Below are 17631 nucleotides of genomic sequence, written 5' to 3' on the forward strand. Positions count from 1 at the left end.
TGCACTTATTCACCAGTCTATTTTCTAAACATTTGAGAGTAAGATTTAAAAATCATGTTCCTTGAATACTTAATGTTTCCCTAGAACTAGTATCTGAGAACAAAGATACTACTTATGTAACCATCTTAAGTACAATTATCGACTTCAAGAAACATAATAGTGATATAAAGAATAGCGGCCATATTCTAACTTTTTCATATTCCTCAATAATGCCTTCTCAGGCATTTTATCCTTCATGTTAGATCCAATCCAAGATCATGTTTCTCAGTCATTCTTTTTGTGTGTGTGAAGTGATTAAAATGGGAAACATTGAGTTGTATTTACATTAGCACAATAAAAAGTTTTTATAAATGCAATGCAGTTCTTAATAGTAGATGCAACTGTCATGAATAAAAATACATGTTCTCACATTTTCATTTTTTCTTATTAGAGCAGTTGTAGGTTTATAGAAAAATCATGCAAAAAGACCAGTGTTACCATGTAAATCTCACACCAACAAACAGTTTTCCCCTATTATTAACATTTTGCATTAGTCCTGTACTTTGGTTGCAATTGATGAAATGGTGTTATTATAATTATACTATTAAGTATAGGCCATAGTTTACATTATGGCTCACTTTGTTATACAATTTTATGGGATTGAAAACATTTTTTATTGTGATAATATGTAAACAACCCCCAAATTCTCATTTTATTTTACTTTCAAATACACAATTCAGTGGTGTTAATTACATTCACAATGTTGTGCCTCCATGACTGCCATCTGCTAAAACTTTTCCATCACCCCACAAATTAAGCATTAAGCATTAATTTGTCTTAATTAAGCATTAACTCCCCAGTCCCAAAACCTCTCTGGTTCCTGGAAACCTGTATTCCAGTTTCTGACGCTATGATTCATGTATTCTAATTATTTCATATAAGATAAAACAATATTTGTCCTTTTGTATTTGACCAGTTTCACTCAAAATGATGTTTTCAATGTTTATCCATGCTGTAGCATGCATCAGAACTCCATTCCTTTTTATAGCTGAATAATATTTCACTGTATGTGTATACCATATTTTGTTAATCCATTTATCTGTTAATGGACATTTGGGTTGCTTCCACCACTTGTCAATTGTGAATTATGCCTCTGTTAACATTGCTGTGCAAATATCTATTCGAGTACCTGCTTTCAATTCTTTTGGGTATATTCCTAGAAGTGGAATAGCTGGGTCATAAGATAATTCTATACTTAATTTTCTGAGGAATAGCAAAAATGTTATCTATAGTGATTGTACCATTTTACATTCTTATCAACAATTAATGAGTGTTCTCCAACACTTGTAATTTTCTACTTTTTTAATAGGAGCCATTCTAGTGGGAGTGAAATAAAAATGGTTTTTATTTGCATTTCACCAATGGTTAATGATGTTGAACATATATCATGTGTTTTTTTGGTCATTTGCATACCTTTGGAAAAATGTCTCTGCAAGTCTTTATCCCATTTTTAAATTGGATTGTTTGTCTTTACCTTGTATGGTTGTAGGAGTTCTTTATGCATTTTGCTTATTAAATTCTTATCAGATATATGGTTCCCAAATATTTTCTCCCTTTCTGTAGGTTATTGTTTCAGTTTCCTAGGTGCTAAGACAAATACCTGCAATGGATTGGCTTAAACAATGGGAGTTTATTGGTTTATGACTTTAAGGCTAGTAGAAGTCCAAAATCAAGGTGTCAGCAAGTGATGCTTTTTCTCAGAAGATTGTGGTATTCTCTCCTGGCTTCTCCCCTCTTTTCTGGTTTCCCTTGACTTTCAGCTTCTGGATGCTCCTTCTGGAATTCTCTTTCTGTTTCTGGAATTCATTCTGCTTATGAAGGACTCCAATAACAGGACTAAGACCTGCTTCTACTGGGCCACACATTAACTGAAGTAACCTCATTAAAAGGTCCTATTTACAAGAGTTTGCGCCCATAAGAATGGATTAAGTTTAAGAACATGTATTTATGGAGTATATAGCTCCAAGCTACCACAGGGATTTTCATACTTTCTTGATAAAGTCCCTTGAAGCACAAAAGTTATTAATTTTAATGAAGTCAAACAGCTATTTTTCCTTTTGTTTCTTTTGCTTTTGGTATAAAATCTAAGAAAACATTGCTTAACAGAAGTCCTGAAGCTATTTCCCTGAGTTTTCTTCTAGGAATTTTATAGTTCTGGTTCTTATATTTAGGTCTTTGATCCATTATGAATTGATTTTTGTATATGGTGAGGTAAGGGTCTACCTTCATTCTTTTGCATATGGATATTCAGTATTCCCTGCACCATTTGCTAAAGACACTATTCTTTCTAAATTGAATGGACTTGAAACCCTTGTCAAGTGGCATAAAGGTAAGAGATATTTCTGAAACCTCAACCTGATTTCATTGGTCAGTTTGTCTGTTCTTGTGCCAGTACCATGCTCCTTTGACCACTGTAACTTTGTAATAAGTTTGAAATTGGAAAGTGTGGATCTTCCAACTTTGGTCTCCTGTTTCAAGATGTTTATGGTCATTAAGGACCCCTTACCCTTCCATATGAATTTGGTGATTGCCTTTTCCATTCCTTAAAAGAAAGCTGATGGAATTTTTATTGGATTGCATTGAATTTGTAAAACAATTTGGGTAGAACTGACATCCTAACAATAATTAGTCTTCTGACCCATGAAAATGGAATATCCTATTTATTTAGACCTTAATTTTTTTAGCAATGTTTACTAATTTACTGTGTACTAGTCCTTTACATCCTTGGTTAAATTTTTCCTAGATATTTGATTCTTTACTAATGTAAATGGAATTTTTTTCTTGATTTCTTCTTCAGATTGCATGTTGGACCCCACCACTTTGCTGAATTAATTTATTTACTCTAGCAGTTTTGTTGTGGATTTGTCAGTATTTTCTACAATATACAAATAAAAACTATCCAAATAGGGAGAGTTTTACTTTTTATTTTCCTATTTGGATGCTTTTTATTTCATTTTCTTGCCTAATCAATACAGTGTTGAATAACAGTGGTGATAGTGGGCATCCTTGTCTTGGTCCTATTCTTAGAGGCAAAGCACTTCATCTTTTAGCATTGATTTTGTTCATAGTTGTGCTTTTTACATATATGCCCTTTATCATGTTAAGGATATTTCCTTCTATTCCTTGTTTTCTGAGTGTTTTTATCAAGAAGAAGTACTGGATTTTGTCAAATGCCTTTTCTGCATTGATTGATGATTGCATGTTGTTTTTCCATCATTTAAAAAATGCAATTAATATTACATTAATGTTCGACCACCCTTGAATAGCTGGGATAAATTCTACTTGATTTTGCTGTATAATTCTTTTAATGTGCTATTGGATTCACTAGTATTTATTGAGACTTTTTGCATCTGTGTTCATAAAGGATATGAGTCTGTAATTTCCTTTTTTTTGATATTTATTTTTGGCTTTGGTATTAGGCAATGATGCCTTCTTAGAATGAGTTAGGAATTGTAGCCTGCTCTTCAATTTTTTAGGAGAGTTTTTAACAGTATTGGTGCTAATTCTCTTTGAATGTTTAGTAAAATTCACCAGTTCAGTCATCTGGTCTTGGGTTGTTCTTTGTTGGGAGTTTTTTGGTTTTTTGGTTTTTTTTTTTAGTTACTGTTTCAATCTCTTGTTACTGGTCTGTTGAGATCCTTTTCCTTTTAGGTCAGGTAAGTTGTGTGTTTCTAGGAATTTGTCCATTTCATCTAGGTTGTCTAATTTGTTGGCATACGTTCATAATATCTTCTTATAACCATCTGTTTCAGGGGGATCAGCAATGTGTTCCCTTTCAGTTCTGATTTTGGTCCTTTGCAACTTTCCTCTCTTTTCATTTGTCAGTCTAACAAAGGTTTGTCTCTTTTATTGATCTTTGCAAAGAACCAATTTTTGGGTTCATTTATTATCTCTGGTTTTTAATTTTTCTCTATTTCATTGATTTCCATTCTAATCCTTGTTATTTCCTTCCTTCTGCTCACATTGAGTTTGATTTGTTCTTCTTTTACTAGTTCCTCCAGGTATGAGGTAGGTCTCTAATGTGAAATCTTTCTTTTTTTTTCCTGTAAGTATTTAGAGCTATAAATTTCCCTCTTAGCCCTGCCTTTGCTGCATCCTATAAGTTTGGGTATGTCTTTTTTTTTTTTTCTTTCATTCACCTTAGAATATTTCCTTATTTCCTTTGTGATTTCTTCTTTGATCCATTGGTTGTTTAAGAGTGTGTTCCTCTGGCATTAATTTCTAGTTTCATTCTACTGTAGTCAGAGAATATACATTATATGCTTTCTATATTTTTAAATTTATTGAGACCTCTTTTATTATCTAACAAACATATAGTATTTTCTAGAGAATAAAACCCATGTGTACTAAAGATTAATATGTATTCTTCTGTGGTTGGGTGAAGTGCTTTATATATGTCTGGTAGGTCTGTTGATTTATAGTATTGTTCAAGTCTATTTCCTTATTGATCTTCTGTCTAGAGGTTCTATCCATTATGAAAGTGATGTATTCATGTCTCCTATTACTAAGTAGATCCATCTGTTTCTCTTTCAAATCTGTCAATACTTGCTTCATGTATCTTGGGTGTGCTGCCAGGTACATATACACCTATAATTGTTATGTCTTCTTGTTTAATTGACTGCTCTATCAGTAGATAATGTACTTCTTTGTCCCTTGTTACAGCTTTTTTTAACTGAAAGTCTAATTTATCAGATATTACTATAGCTACCCCACCTCTTGTTTGGTTACTATTTGCATGGGATATTTTTCCATCCTTTCACTTTCAACCCACCTGTGTATTTAAATATAAGGTGAATCTCTTCTAAACACCATATGGGTTGGTCATATTTTTCTATCCTTTCTGCCAACATCTGCCTTTGACTGGAGAATTTAATCAATTTACTTTCAAAGTAATTACTGATAATGTAGGACTATCTTCTTACATTTTGCTGTTTGGTTTTTGTATGTAAGTATTATACCTCTTTTTGTCCCTCAATTCTTCCATTACTACTTACATTCATATTTATTTGATTTTTTTTTTGTAGCAAATTATTTTGAGTCCCTTCTCATTTCCTTCATTGTATATTTTTCAGATTTTTTTTTTTGTGGTTACCATGGGACTTAAATTTAACATCCTAAGTATATAATAATCACATTTGACTTGATGCCAACTTGATTTTCATAGTGTACACAAACTGTATTCCTATATCCCTCCATTCCCCCACCTTTTTTTATCTTTATACATTGTGTGCTCCAAACCATAGATTTATCATTACTTTTTATGCATTTGCATTTTAGAACCTGTTAAGATGTAAAAACTGGAGTTACATATAAAAAATACAATAAAATATGTATTAGTCAGCCAAAAGGATGCTAATGCAAAATACCAGAAGTCTGTTGTGTAAGGGTGTAGCGCCAATGAACAGTAATGTCATTAATTGAGACATATTATTAATGATGAAAATACTAATATAACCATGAAAACTCAGAATAATGTTGTGAACTTATATGAAAAAAAACTTCAGGAAAACTATGGATTGTGAATGCATGATTGTAATGATTTTACGAAGAAAATATGGTTGTAATTATTTTATACAAGTAGCTGAAAGAGAAACAAAGTGCAAGTGGGAAATACAAGATCAGTACCAACATACTGTATTTTATTAAAATAATTATCTATTTACTACTATTGTCCAGTGTGTTTGGTCATAAAGCTTGTTAATTAGTGCCATGAAGCTTTGATATCATCTTCAAACTCCTTTTTTTAGTAATCTGGGATATGCCAGAATAATGTTTACATATGTTAAATGGGTGAATGTTGTTCAGAAAGGCAAAGAAGATACCAAAACTGTAGTGGCATCATTCAAAATTGCACCTCTTGTAGCAAAGAGAGTTACACTATTTCTGAAATGTGTATAAAGCCAAGTGCAAAGTAAATGACAAATATGCTCAGAGAGCAAGGTGTATTGGCCATTGACAAACCCCTTCATCAAATGACCCTGTTATGCATTTCATAATATTAGAGGTATATATAGCAGAAGAGTACCAATTATTGAATGGACAGGCTGGTAGATATTTATCTTTACAGTTGGATGATTTCATGGATGTACAGAGTATGACCCTTTCAGAACATTTGCAAGAATATATGAAGGAAAATGACATGTGAAAGGATGACATTTAATTTCTAGGAACTGAAGTCATGACTTAAGATGCTGTTTTTGTTTGTTCTTGTTTTATTTTGGTGGGGTTGTGGTTAATTTTTTTAAAATATATATTTTTAAAAGATACTTAGATAACATAAAATGTCACATAAAACATATGAGATTTCCATATGCCCCGCTCCCCAAACCTCCCACTTTTCCCCATATTAACAACTTCTTTCATTAGTGTGGTACATTCATTGCAATTGATGAACACATTTTAGAACATTGCCACTAATCATGAACTGTAGTTTACATTGTAGTTTACATCCTCTTCCACTCAATTCTGTAGGCTATGGCAGTATATATAATGACTCACATCTGCTATTGCAATGTCACTCAGGACAATTCCAAGTCCTGAAAATTACACCTCTTTGTCTCTCTCCCTGATTTAAGCACCTCCAGTGACCACTGTCTCCACATCAATGATATAATTTCTTCCATTGCTAGAATCACAACAAATCTATAGTAGAATACCAGTAAGTCCACTCTAGTCCATATTTTATTCCCCATTCCTGAGGATTCTGGAATGATATTGCTCACTTCAGCTTTAATGAGAGGGGACCTCAATCCCATATGACTGATGGATGGGACTCTCCTGCTTGCTGTTTTAGACTCTCTCAGTTTCTTGGTATGCTGGTTGTCCATCCTCTCTTCCTTACTAGTTGTCCTGGGTGAGTCCAATGAACTGGAGAATTGGTGTTGCAACTCTGCTGAGGCTCAGGGCCCAGTTGGTACATGGACAGCCCAGAGATTCAAGTCTCTTGGATACACACCTACCAACTTCAGCACCAACTATAGGTTCAAATAAAAGGGACAGAAGAGGCATGTATAGAGAAGTCACATCTGAGTGCAACTCTACACACTCGGAAACACAAACTCCAAAGTAGGGCCCACTGGCAAGGTGCCAAACTCTGGATCTATTTGACATGACAGTAGGGCCTGGGTGCCTCCAGAGCCCTCAGGAGCCCCACTATTTGAGATAGTATCTACTTTGGCTGTTTTTGAGATCCTGTTGAGATGTTCATAAGCATTACCTCTCTGATGATCTCTGATTCACTTTGAAGTCTCTCAGCCATATAAGCTCATTTGTCTTTACCATTTCACCCTTTTGTTCAAGTTCTTTTTCCAGTTGCATCACCAACAAGTACTTGGTAGTAATCCTCAGTGCCAGGGAGGCCCAACTCTGGGAATCATGTTGCACACTGTGGGAAAGGTTTGGCTTAGAAAAGAGGCCACATCTGAGCAACATAGAGGCTTTCAGGAGGTAACTCTTAGGCACCCTGCAACACTAGGCCAAGTTGCAATTTCAAGAGCAAAGGCTCATAAGCATAATCATCAATATCAAGGGTCCGTCAACAGACCATCTTTGTTAATTAGTCATTGCCCCTGAACTGGGGAGATTATTGCTCTTCCATTAGAGAATGTGGCAGAGCTCCGCAGAATGGCAATTCAATATTGTTTTGGTTGTTCTGTGAATCTCTACCCACTGTGGCAAGGTCCCATTTGAACAAATTTATATACCTTATATGTATATGCCCAGGTGAACTTCCTCCCATGTATCCCCCCTCATTGACCACCCACACCAATGATTCTCCACTGCCATAGCTGTAACCCTTCTGTGATCCAAAACTTCTTCAGAAATGAAGCCAAGAATATGCCAAATTCAATTAATAGGAAAATGAGATAGTAATGATAGGTTTAAACATAAGATATAAAATACACAATAATTTAGAAAAACTAAAACTAAAGTAAAGTAAAAAAGTTGGGGTATTAAAAAAATGAAAAATATTAAAAAAGTAAGTTTTTGATGTTTTGCTTTTTGTTGTTTTAATAACTGTTGTCCTGTATGTATAGTGGCTAATTCTTCCATTTCTTCCTCGGTGTCTTACTTTTTTTTCATTATGTGTTCAAAGAAGTTTTAGGTCATAGTAAAGCCACATTAAGAATAGAAGGGGCTCCCAAATACCCAACATCCTTCCTCCCCATTTTCCCTCTGCCCCAGCAATGATCTTTTTACATGTGGATAGTATATTTGTTGCAACTGATGTACAAATATTGAAACATAGGTACTAACCATTGTCAGTAGTTTACATTATGGTTTACATTTTAGATCATACACTTTTATAAATTTTTGGTGAAATTTAACATAGCCTGTATGCTTGTATCCATCATTGCAAGATCATGCAGAACACTTCTGTTGCCCCTAACTACCCCCTCTTCCATCTATTCCATTCTTCCCTCCCCTTCCCCTCAGGGCCCACAGAGACCACCAGGCTTCACTGCTTGAAGGACAAGATTCATAGATACTTGCAACAATGCTGAGGGCTTGATACACTAGTCTGTCTTCCCCTAATAGGAACCACCCATGCTTGAGAGAGACACTCTCCCCTCTGTTTGAGAACATATCAGGTCACCCCAGGATGGGAGTTCAACTCCTTCCCACTCATTATGTGGGTCTCCCCCGACTGATACAGCACACTATGACAAAATGATCACTTGCATATTCTCTAGAAGACTGCTTCAGATGTACCCTGTCCCAAATGCCCCACCATCCAACACCCTAAACCAGTAACCCTTCCTTGTCAAATTGCCAAAAGAGCTTTCTCAACTTTGTAGTTTCAGCCACATACCCGAAATTCCCCAGTGTTCACCTGCTGCCTCCCCCAACCATTCCCCCAGTTCCATGGGCCGCCGAGCTCATCCTCCCTTTTCTACCCTACCCCCTTTTCAAGTTTGCATCACCCAACCCAATATCATCTCTATACCCCTGTCATATCCCTTCACTGCACAACTACTTAATTCTACCTTTTCATAGATTTCGCCCATATGGGCGTTGGCTCACAAACTTCTTCTCCCTTTCTACTTTGTGTAAACCTATCTTCCAGACTAGCTCTCAGAGTCTGCTTGATTAGCTAAATTCATATCAGAGAGGTCATGTAATACTTTTCCTTCAATGCCTTGCTTGCTTCACTCAACATAAGGTCCTCAAGATTCATCCTTGTGATCCCATTTGTTTCCTTCTTACAGTTGAGTAACATTCCATAATGTGTGTGTGTATATATGTATATACACACACCACACTTTGCTTATCCATTCATCTGTTGATGGGCATTTGGGTTGATTCCAACTTTTGGCAGTAATGAATAATGCCACAATGAACAATAGTGTGCATATAGCTGTTTGTGCCTTGCTTGCATTTCTTCTGGGTATATACCTAGCTGTAGAATTGGTGGGTTATATGGCAGATCTATAGTTAGTTTTTTGAGGAAATGCCAAACTGTCCTCCACAATGGCTGGACCATTCTACCTTCCCACCAGCAGTGGATGAGGGTTCCCATTCCTCCACATTCTCTCCAATACTTGTAGTCCTCTGTTTTTTTAATGGCTGCCAGTCTAATGGGAGTAAGATGGTATCTCATTGTAGTTTTGATTTGCATTTCCATAATAGCTAGTGAGGTTGAGCATCTTTTCATGTGCTTTTTAGCCATTTGTATTTCTTCTTTGGAGAAGTGTCTTTTCAAATCACTTATTTGTTTTTTAAATGGGTTGTTTATCTTCTTATATTTGTGGTATAGGATTTCTTTATAGATGCTGGACATTAACCTCCTATCAGATATATGGTTACCAAACATTTTCTCCCATTGGGGTAGGCTGTCTTTTCACTTTCTTGACAAACTCCTTTGAGGTGCAAAAGGTTTAAATTTTGAGGGGGTCCCATTTATCTAATTTTTCCTTCTCTGGTCATGCTTTGGGTGTAAAGTTCATGGGGGCATTTACAATTACAAGGTCCTGTAGATGCTTCCCTACATTATCGTCCAGGTCTTTATGATCTTGGATCTTATATTTAGATCTTTGATTCATCTTTAGTTGAATTTGTATAAGGTATGAAATTGCTGCATTCAGCTCACAATAGGTTGGCTCAAAGGGAAGGCAATGCAGAAATAAAGATAGAGACACAAGAGGGGAGACAAACCTGGGACCAGGGGACTCAGGGCTTCTGGAATTGAGATCCTCAACCCTAGTTTTCCCATCGCATTTATTGGGAAACTACCAAGCAGCTGCTTGCTATCTGAACTGCAACATCATTTACAAAACAGGGAACAACTGCAACATCTAACAACTGCTACATTTAACAGGTGTAACATTTACAATATCAAAGAAGTAAGCCAGTTTCCCACAACATGAGATGGTGTTCCTCTGTCATTCTTTTGGATATGGATATCCAGTTCTGCAAGCACCATTTGTTGAAGAGGCCATTCTCTCCCAATTGAGTGAGCTTGGTGGCCTTGTCAAATATCAGATAACTCTATATGCGATAACCTATATCAGAACTCTCAGTTCAGTTGGTACGTCTATCCTTGTGCCAATACCATGCAGTTTTGACCACTGTAGCTTTGTAGTCTATTTTAAAGTCATGTAGTGTGATTCCTCCAATTTCATTTTTCTTTTGCAATATGTCTTTGGCTATACATGGCCTCTTGCCCTTCCAAATAAATTTCATAGTTAGTTTTTTCAGTTCATTAAAAAATGCTGTGTTGATTTTTATTGGGATTGCATTAAATCTGTAGATTAGTTTGAGTAAGATAGACATCTTTATGATATTTTGTCTTCCTATCCATAAGCAGGGGATATTCTTCCATTTATTTAAGTCTTCTTTGATTTTCTTTAACAATGTTGTGTAGTTTGTGTCATTTAGTTAAATTTATTTAGTTAAACTTATTCCTAGGTATTTGATTTTTTAATTTACTAGTAAGTGATATGTCTTTCTTGATTTCCTCCTCAGTCTGCTTGTTATTGGTGTACAAAGATGCTGCCAATTTTTGCACAATGATCTTATAACCTGCAACTTTCCTGAACTCTTTATAAGTTCTAGAAACTTTCTTGTAGATTTCTCAGGGCTTTCTGTGTATAGGATCATGTTGTCTGCAAACAGTGAAATTTTTACTTCATCCTTTACAATTTGGATGCCTTTTATATCTTTTTCTTGCCTCAGAACTCCAGCAAGTACTTCTAACACAATGTTAAATAGGAGTGCTGACAGTGGGCATCCTTGTATTATTCCCAATCTCAGAGGGAAAGCTTTTAGGATTTCACCATTATATATGATGTTAGCTGTGGGTTTTTCATAAAAAACCTTTATCATAATGAGGAAATTTCTTTCTATTCCTATTTTTCACAGTGTTTTTTATGAGGAAAGGGTGCTGTAGTTTGTTGAATACTTTTTCTGCATCTGTAGAGATGATCGTGTGATTTTTCTTCTCAATCTGTTTGTGTGGTGTATTACATTGATTGATTTTCTTATGCTGAGCCATCCTTGCACACCTGGGATGAAACCCATTTGGTCATGGTGTATAATTTGATGTGTTGTTGAATACAATTAGCAAGAATTTGGGTGAGGATTTAAGCATCTAGGTTCATTAGAGATTGGTCTGTAATTTTCCTTTCTTGTGGCATCTTTGTTTGGCTTTGGTATTAGGGTAATGCTGGCATCATACAATGAGTTAGGCAGTATTCCTTCTATTTCTATTTTTTGGATTGGTATTAGTTCTTTCAGGAATATTTGGTACAATTCACTTGTGAAGACATCTGGTCCTGTACTCTTCTTAGCTGGGAGGTTTTTGATGACCATTTTTCTTTAGTTGTGATTGGTCTGTTGAGTTCATCGATTTCTTCCTTTGTAAATGTAGGCTGATAGTGTGTTTTTAGGAATTTATTCATTTCCTCTGAATTATCCTTGTTGGCATATAATTTTTCAAAGTGTCCTCTTATGATACTCTTTATTTCTGTGATGTCAGTGGTGATATCTCTACCCATTTCTTATTTTGTGTATTTGCATCTTCTCTCTTTTTTTCTTTTTAGTCTAGCTCAGGGTTTATGAATTTTATTGATCTTCTCAAAGAACCAGCTTTTGGTTTTGTTTATTTTTTTCTAGTGCTTTATTTTCTATTTCATTTAGTTCTGCTCTAATCTTTGTTATATCCTTCTTTCTACTTACTTTAGGGTTAGTTTGTTGTTCTTTTTCTAATTCCTCCCAGTGTGCAGTTAAGTCTTCAATTTTAGCTTTTTCTTTTCTTTTGATATATGCATTTATGGCTATGAATTTCCCTCTCAGTACAACTTTTGCTGCATCTCACAAGTTTTGATATGTTGTGTTGTCATTTTCATTCATTTCAAGGTAGTTACTGATTTTTTTTTGAAATTTCCTCCTTGATCCACTGTCTAAGAGTACGTTGTTTAACTTCCACATTTTTGTGCCTAATCTGGTTGTCTGGCACTTACTGATTTCCAGCTTCATTCCATTGTGGTCAGAGAAATTACTTCGTATAATTTCAGTCTTTCTGAGTTCATTGAGAATTTTCCTATGGCCCAGCATGTGGTCTGTCTTGGAGAATGATCCATGTGTACTCAAGAAGAATGTATATCCCTCTGTATTTGGGTATAGCATTCTGTATAGAGGTCTAGGTCCTCTAATGTATTATTCAAAGTCTTTCTTTCTTTATTGATTTTCTGTCAAGATGATCTGTCTAATGGTGATAATGGTGAATTAAAGTCCCCCACTATAATTGTAGAGGCATATATTTCTCCACTTGGTTTTTCCAGTGTTAGCCTCATGTATTTTGAGGTGCCCTGGTTAGCTGCATAAATGTTTAAGATTGTTATTTTTCTTAAAATATTACCCCTTTTACTAGAATATAGTGTCCATCTTTGTCTATTACACAAGTTTTGCATTTAAATTCTATTTTGTCTGGTATTAGTATAGATACTCCTGCCCTTTTTTGATTATTGTTTGCTTGTAAGATTGCTTTCGTCATTCATGTTCAGCCTCCTTGAATTCCTGGGTCTAAGGTGGGCCTCTTGTAGGGAGCATACAGATGAATCTTGTTTCCTTATCCATTCTAACAATCAGTATCTCTTGACTGGTGAGTTTAAGCCATTAACATTCAGTGTTATTACTCCAAGGAATTACTTACATTAGCCATATTTTCTTTGGATTTATGTATGTCATAAGTTGTTTTTTTTCTCTTTTTGTCTTTTTAGTTGTTCTTACACTCTCCTCTGTCTCTCTCCTTCCTGTTTCTTTTTTTTCATCCCACAGCACTTCCTTTAGTATTTCTTGAAGGGCAAATTTATTATTGGCATACTCTCTTAATTTCTGTTTATCTGTGAATATTTTGAACTCTCCATCATTTCTGAATGCCAGCTTTGCTAGATAGAGAATTCTTGGCTGCAAGTTTTTTCTTGTAGTACTTTAACTATGTCACCACTGCCTTCTTGCCTCCATGGTTTCAGATAAGAAATCAGTACTTAATCTTATTGAGCTTCCCTTGTATGTGATGGTTCTCTTCTCTCTTGCTGCCTTCAATATTTTTCTCTTTGTCTTGAGCATTGGACCATTTGACAAGTATATGTCTTGGAGTAGGCCTGTTGTGATTTATAATGTTCAGGGTGTGCGGCACTTCCTGGACATGTACATCTATCTCCCTTAATAGGTTTGGGAAATTTTCAGCCATTATTTCCTCCAACACCCCTTCCATCCCCTTTCCCTTCTCTTCTCCTTTTGGGATGCCTATAATACATATGTTTGTGTGTTTTGTGTTGTCATTCATATCCCTAAGTTCCTGCTGGATTTTATTTCTTTTAATCTATCTCTTCTACTATCTGTTTCATTTCAGATGTACTGTCTTCCACATCACTAATTCTTTCCTCTACCTGTTCAAATTTGCTGTTATGTGCTTCCAGTGTATTTTTGATTTCTTGAATTGTACCATTCATCACCATCATATCTGTCATCTTTTTACATGTTTACATGTTATCTTTTAAATGTTTACAATTTCTTCAGTATGTTCTTTCAGTGTCTTCTTAATATCCTTAATCTCTTCCTTCACTTCTTTCAGTTGGTCTGTAATATTTGTTTGGAGAGCTTTGATCCATTGTTCAGTGTTCTGCATCTCTTCCTGGTTTTCCTTTTTTTCATTAGACTGGGCCATGTCTTCTGTTTCTTAGTATGTTTTGTAATTTTTTCTTGCTGTCCAGTCATCTTTTTATCTTGATGTGTTTATTCAGTTGGTTAGCTTCTCTCTCTATCCTAGGGTCTTTTTTTGTGTGTGTCTTAAGTTTTCTCTTTGACACTTTGTTCTTTTTATTCTATTTCCTTGCCATTGTCTATGTTCCCTTGAAGGAAAAAAATTAGGGCCAGAAAAAGCAAAAGAGGTCAGAAAAGGAAAAGGGTAATAGTAATAATAATAGTAAAAGTTAGAAGAGTAACCATGTAAGACCTAGGAAAGTTAATATTTTCCTCATGTAACCAGTTTAGAGTAATAGGAATAAAAAAGTGGAGTACCCACAATGAAATGGGAAACCAAATAGAGAAAAATATTTAGAATGAATGAAAAGGTCAGAATGATAGGAGAAAGGGAAAGAGAAAAGAAAGGAGAAAAAGAAAAAAGTTAATAATATAAAGAAAACAGAATAGATGAGATAGAACTAAAAACCAGAAAAATTTAGGACTAAACAAAGAGAGGTGGAATGTAAGAAAAACAGAAAGCAGAAGATAGATGAAGGAAGGAAAAGGGCTAGTGTTGCTAGACAAAATCTGTATACATAGAAAAGTGTAAATCAAGGAAGAGGAAACACAGCAAATAGGAAATAAGCCAGCAGCACCTAATTAAAAAATAAAGGGGGAGGGGGGGAGGAAGAGGAAAGGAAAAACTATAAAACAAAAAACCAAACCCACAGCCAAGCAGTCACACAAAATCTAAGGAAAAGCATCCTTTCCTCTTAGACCCATGAAGCTTCTCAGGCTGCCTGCATTCATCAATCAATTACCCTGTAGCCTTCTCTCTGCAGGTTTTGAAGCAGGTTTTAGTGAGTAAACTAAGTTAAATATTTTTAAAAGTTACCTTTTTTTTTCAGGAAAAATAAGAGACCCAAGAAAAGCTAATACAAAAGTAATGGCTATGTTTTCCCTATCCTAAAGGGCTATGTTTCCCTGTCCTAAATTATCAGCTGGATGTTTGACATCATGATGGATCACTACTCTAACTGGGAACTGGGAATTGAACTAGGGACCTTGAATATCTGAGGCAGAAACTCCTCCACTGAGCTAAACTTTTTCATTTCATCATTTGGCTCTTCAGAAAGCTATCCAGTTACTCTCCCTTGGGCAGGTTTGACTTTTTGCATTTGGATAGATTCCTGCTGATTAGGCATCTGTCCCTGCCCGCTTTCTATTCCTATTACTTTCTCTTCCAGGGAAGCAGGATGTAATAGCCTGTGTAAGGGGATCCCCCCTCACCTCTCCTGGTCAGATTGAGTTCCCTTTTCAAATTTAAATGGGACCCTGGTGACTGAACTCACCGCAGAAAAATGACTCTCAACCCTCTTCCAGACCCCCTTCAGGGGACCCTAAATAGACTCTTGGAAGCTTATTAAGAACTTCCTAATGCCTGCTTCCCATAGGGGAGTTGAAATTTTGATAGTTTCCAGTGCAGGATTAGTCAATTGCCTGACTCCGCCCTCTCCCAAGCCAAGTTTCTCTATCCCAGGGCAGTTAGGTAAATCAGGCTGCCTCAGCAGATTCACCTCTCCACTCTTCCTGGTGCTACCTCAAGCTATCTGGTATGCTCCTCAGAGCTCAGAGCTGGTCCAAGCAGCCAAACCCACAGAAAGGAAACCTCTCTCTACCCTTTGCCAGAACCCTCCCACTCTTGAAGAATGCTCCTTCCCATTGGGTGGCTGGTGGGAGTTGGAACTCACAGCAGCTTTTTATCTTAGGGTGGGGCTTAGTTGTCCCACAGTTTTCAGGCTCAGGGGCAAGAAACTCAGGGTTTTATCATGAGCAAATTATCTTTGTCCAGCTCTCTCCAGATTGATGCCCTGAAGCCTCCTGCTCTGTGATTTTCCAAAATAGCTCACCCAGGCAGGATCTTGCCATTTTTTTTTTGCGAGAGAGATGGTGAGTGCACACTCAAACTGACGCTATATTCTAATAGAATAGCATTAATTATTAATGCTTATATATTTTTAGAATCTGATGTTGCCTGAGACAGGTACTTTGGGCTTTGTTCTTACGGAACAACAATTGCTTGTGCTGCTGTATGACACACTGAAAAAAGGGGCTGCCTCTAAATGAAGTCTCTAAAGTTGCACTCTTAACAGAGCATTTGGAAGCCACCAATAAAGCTTTTTCTTTTAAAAAAATAATTTTTTATTACAGAAGTTGTGAACTTAAAACAATCATCCACATGTGACGAATTCTCTTACAACATTACTTCACCAACGTACCACACTGTTCTGGAACATTTGTTACAGGTGATGCGATAATAACATCAGAGTATTACCACTATGGTCCATAATGTACAATTGGCATAATTTTCCATACCCTCTATTATTAACAAAGTGCATCTTGAGTGTTAATGCAAGAATACTAATTAATACAGTATTACTGTTAACTACAGTCCATAGGTCACACCAACTGTATTTTTCCCATGCTTCTCCACATTCCCACCACCCTACAATAGTGACATACATCCATTCTAGTTCATAGAAGGACATTCAGGGGGTTTCATCCCTGGTATGCAAAGATGGTTCAACATAAGAAAATCAATGAATGTAATACACTGCATAAACAGATTAAAAAAATCACATGATCATCTCTCTGGATGCAGAAAAAGCATTCGACAAAATACACTTTCCTGATAAAAGCATTTCAAAAGACAGGAATAAAAGGAAATTCCTCAACATGATAAAGGGTATATATGAAAAACCCTCCTCTAACATCATATTCAGTGGTGAAATCCTAAAAGCTTTCTCTCTAAGATCTGGAATGAGATAAGGATGCCCACTGTTACTGCTCTTATTTAACATTGTGTTAGAAGTACTTGCTCGAGTACTTAGGCAAGAAAAAGATACAAAAGGTATCCAAATTGGAAAGGAAGAGTTAAAAATTTCACTACTTGCATTTGTACTATTAACAACATTCTCATTCACCTCTGGGTTCTCTGTGCTATTCAGGCCATAGATTATTCTTCTCTAGCTTTCTTTCAGTTGACTATTCTCCTTTTTTTTGAAAAAATAGCAACTTTTCTAATCTTCTTTTGTTGTCATTTCACTTTTTCTTTTCAAAGTAGAAAGAAGATAGGAAAGCCTGGTGAACACTGATTATTTGATTACTAGAAGCCTATTATATTAGATTTACAAGTAAGTGATCACAAAACTTGTTCAAACTAGGATACTTTTGGAAGTGAAAGGTGGCACTATTAATTATTACATTGAGACAAGAGGTGCAAGCCAGAACTGTGTATGGCAAATGGGGTTGAATGGTCATTCTGCCTGAAACTGCCTATGGAGATTATATTGCCTTACTCCGCATAAGGGAATAGTTATCTTTAATCAAACAAGCAGTGTCCTT

The sequence above is a fragment of the Dasypus novemcinctus genome, chromosome 7 (assembly GCF_030445035.2).
Source record: "Dasypus novemcinctus isolate mDasNov1 chromosome 7, mDasNov1.1.hap2, whole genome shotgun sequence".
Classification (NCBI taxonomy): Eukaryota; Metazoa; Chordata; class Mammalia; order Cingulata; family Dasypodidae; genus Dasypus; species Dasypus novemcinctus.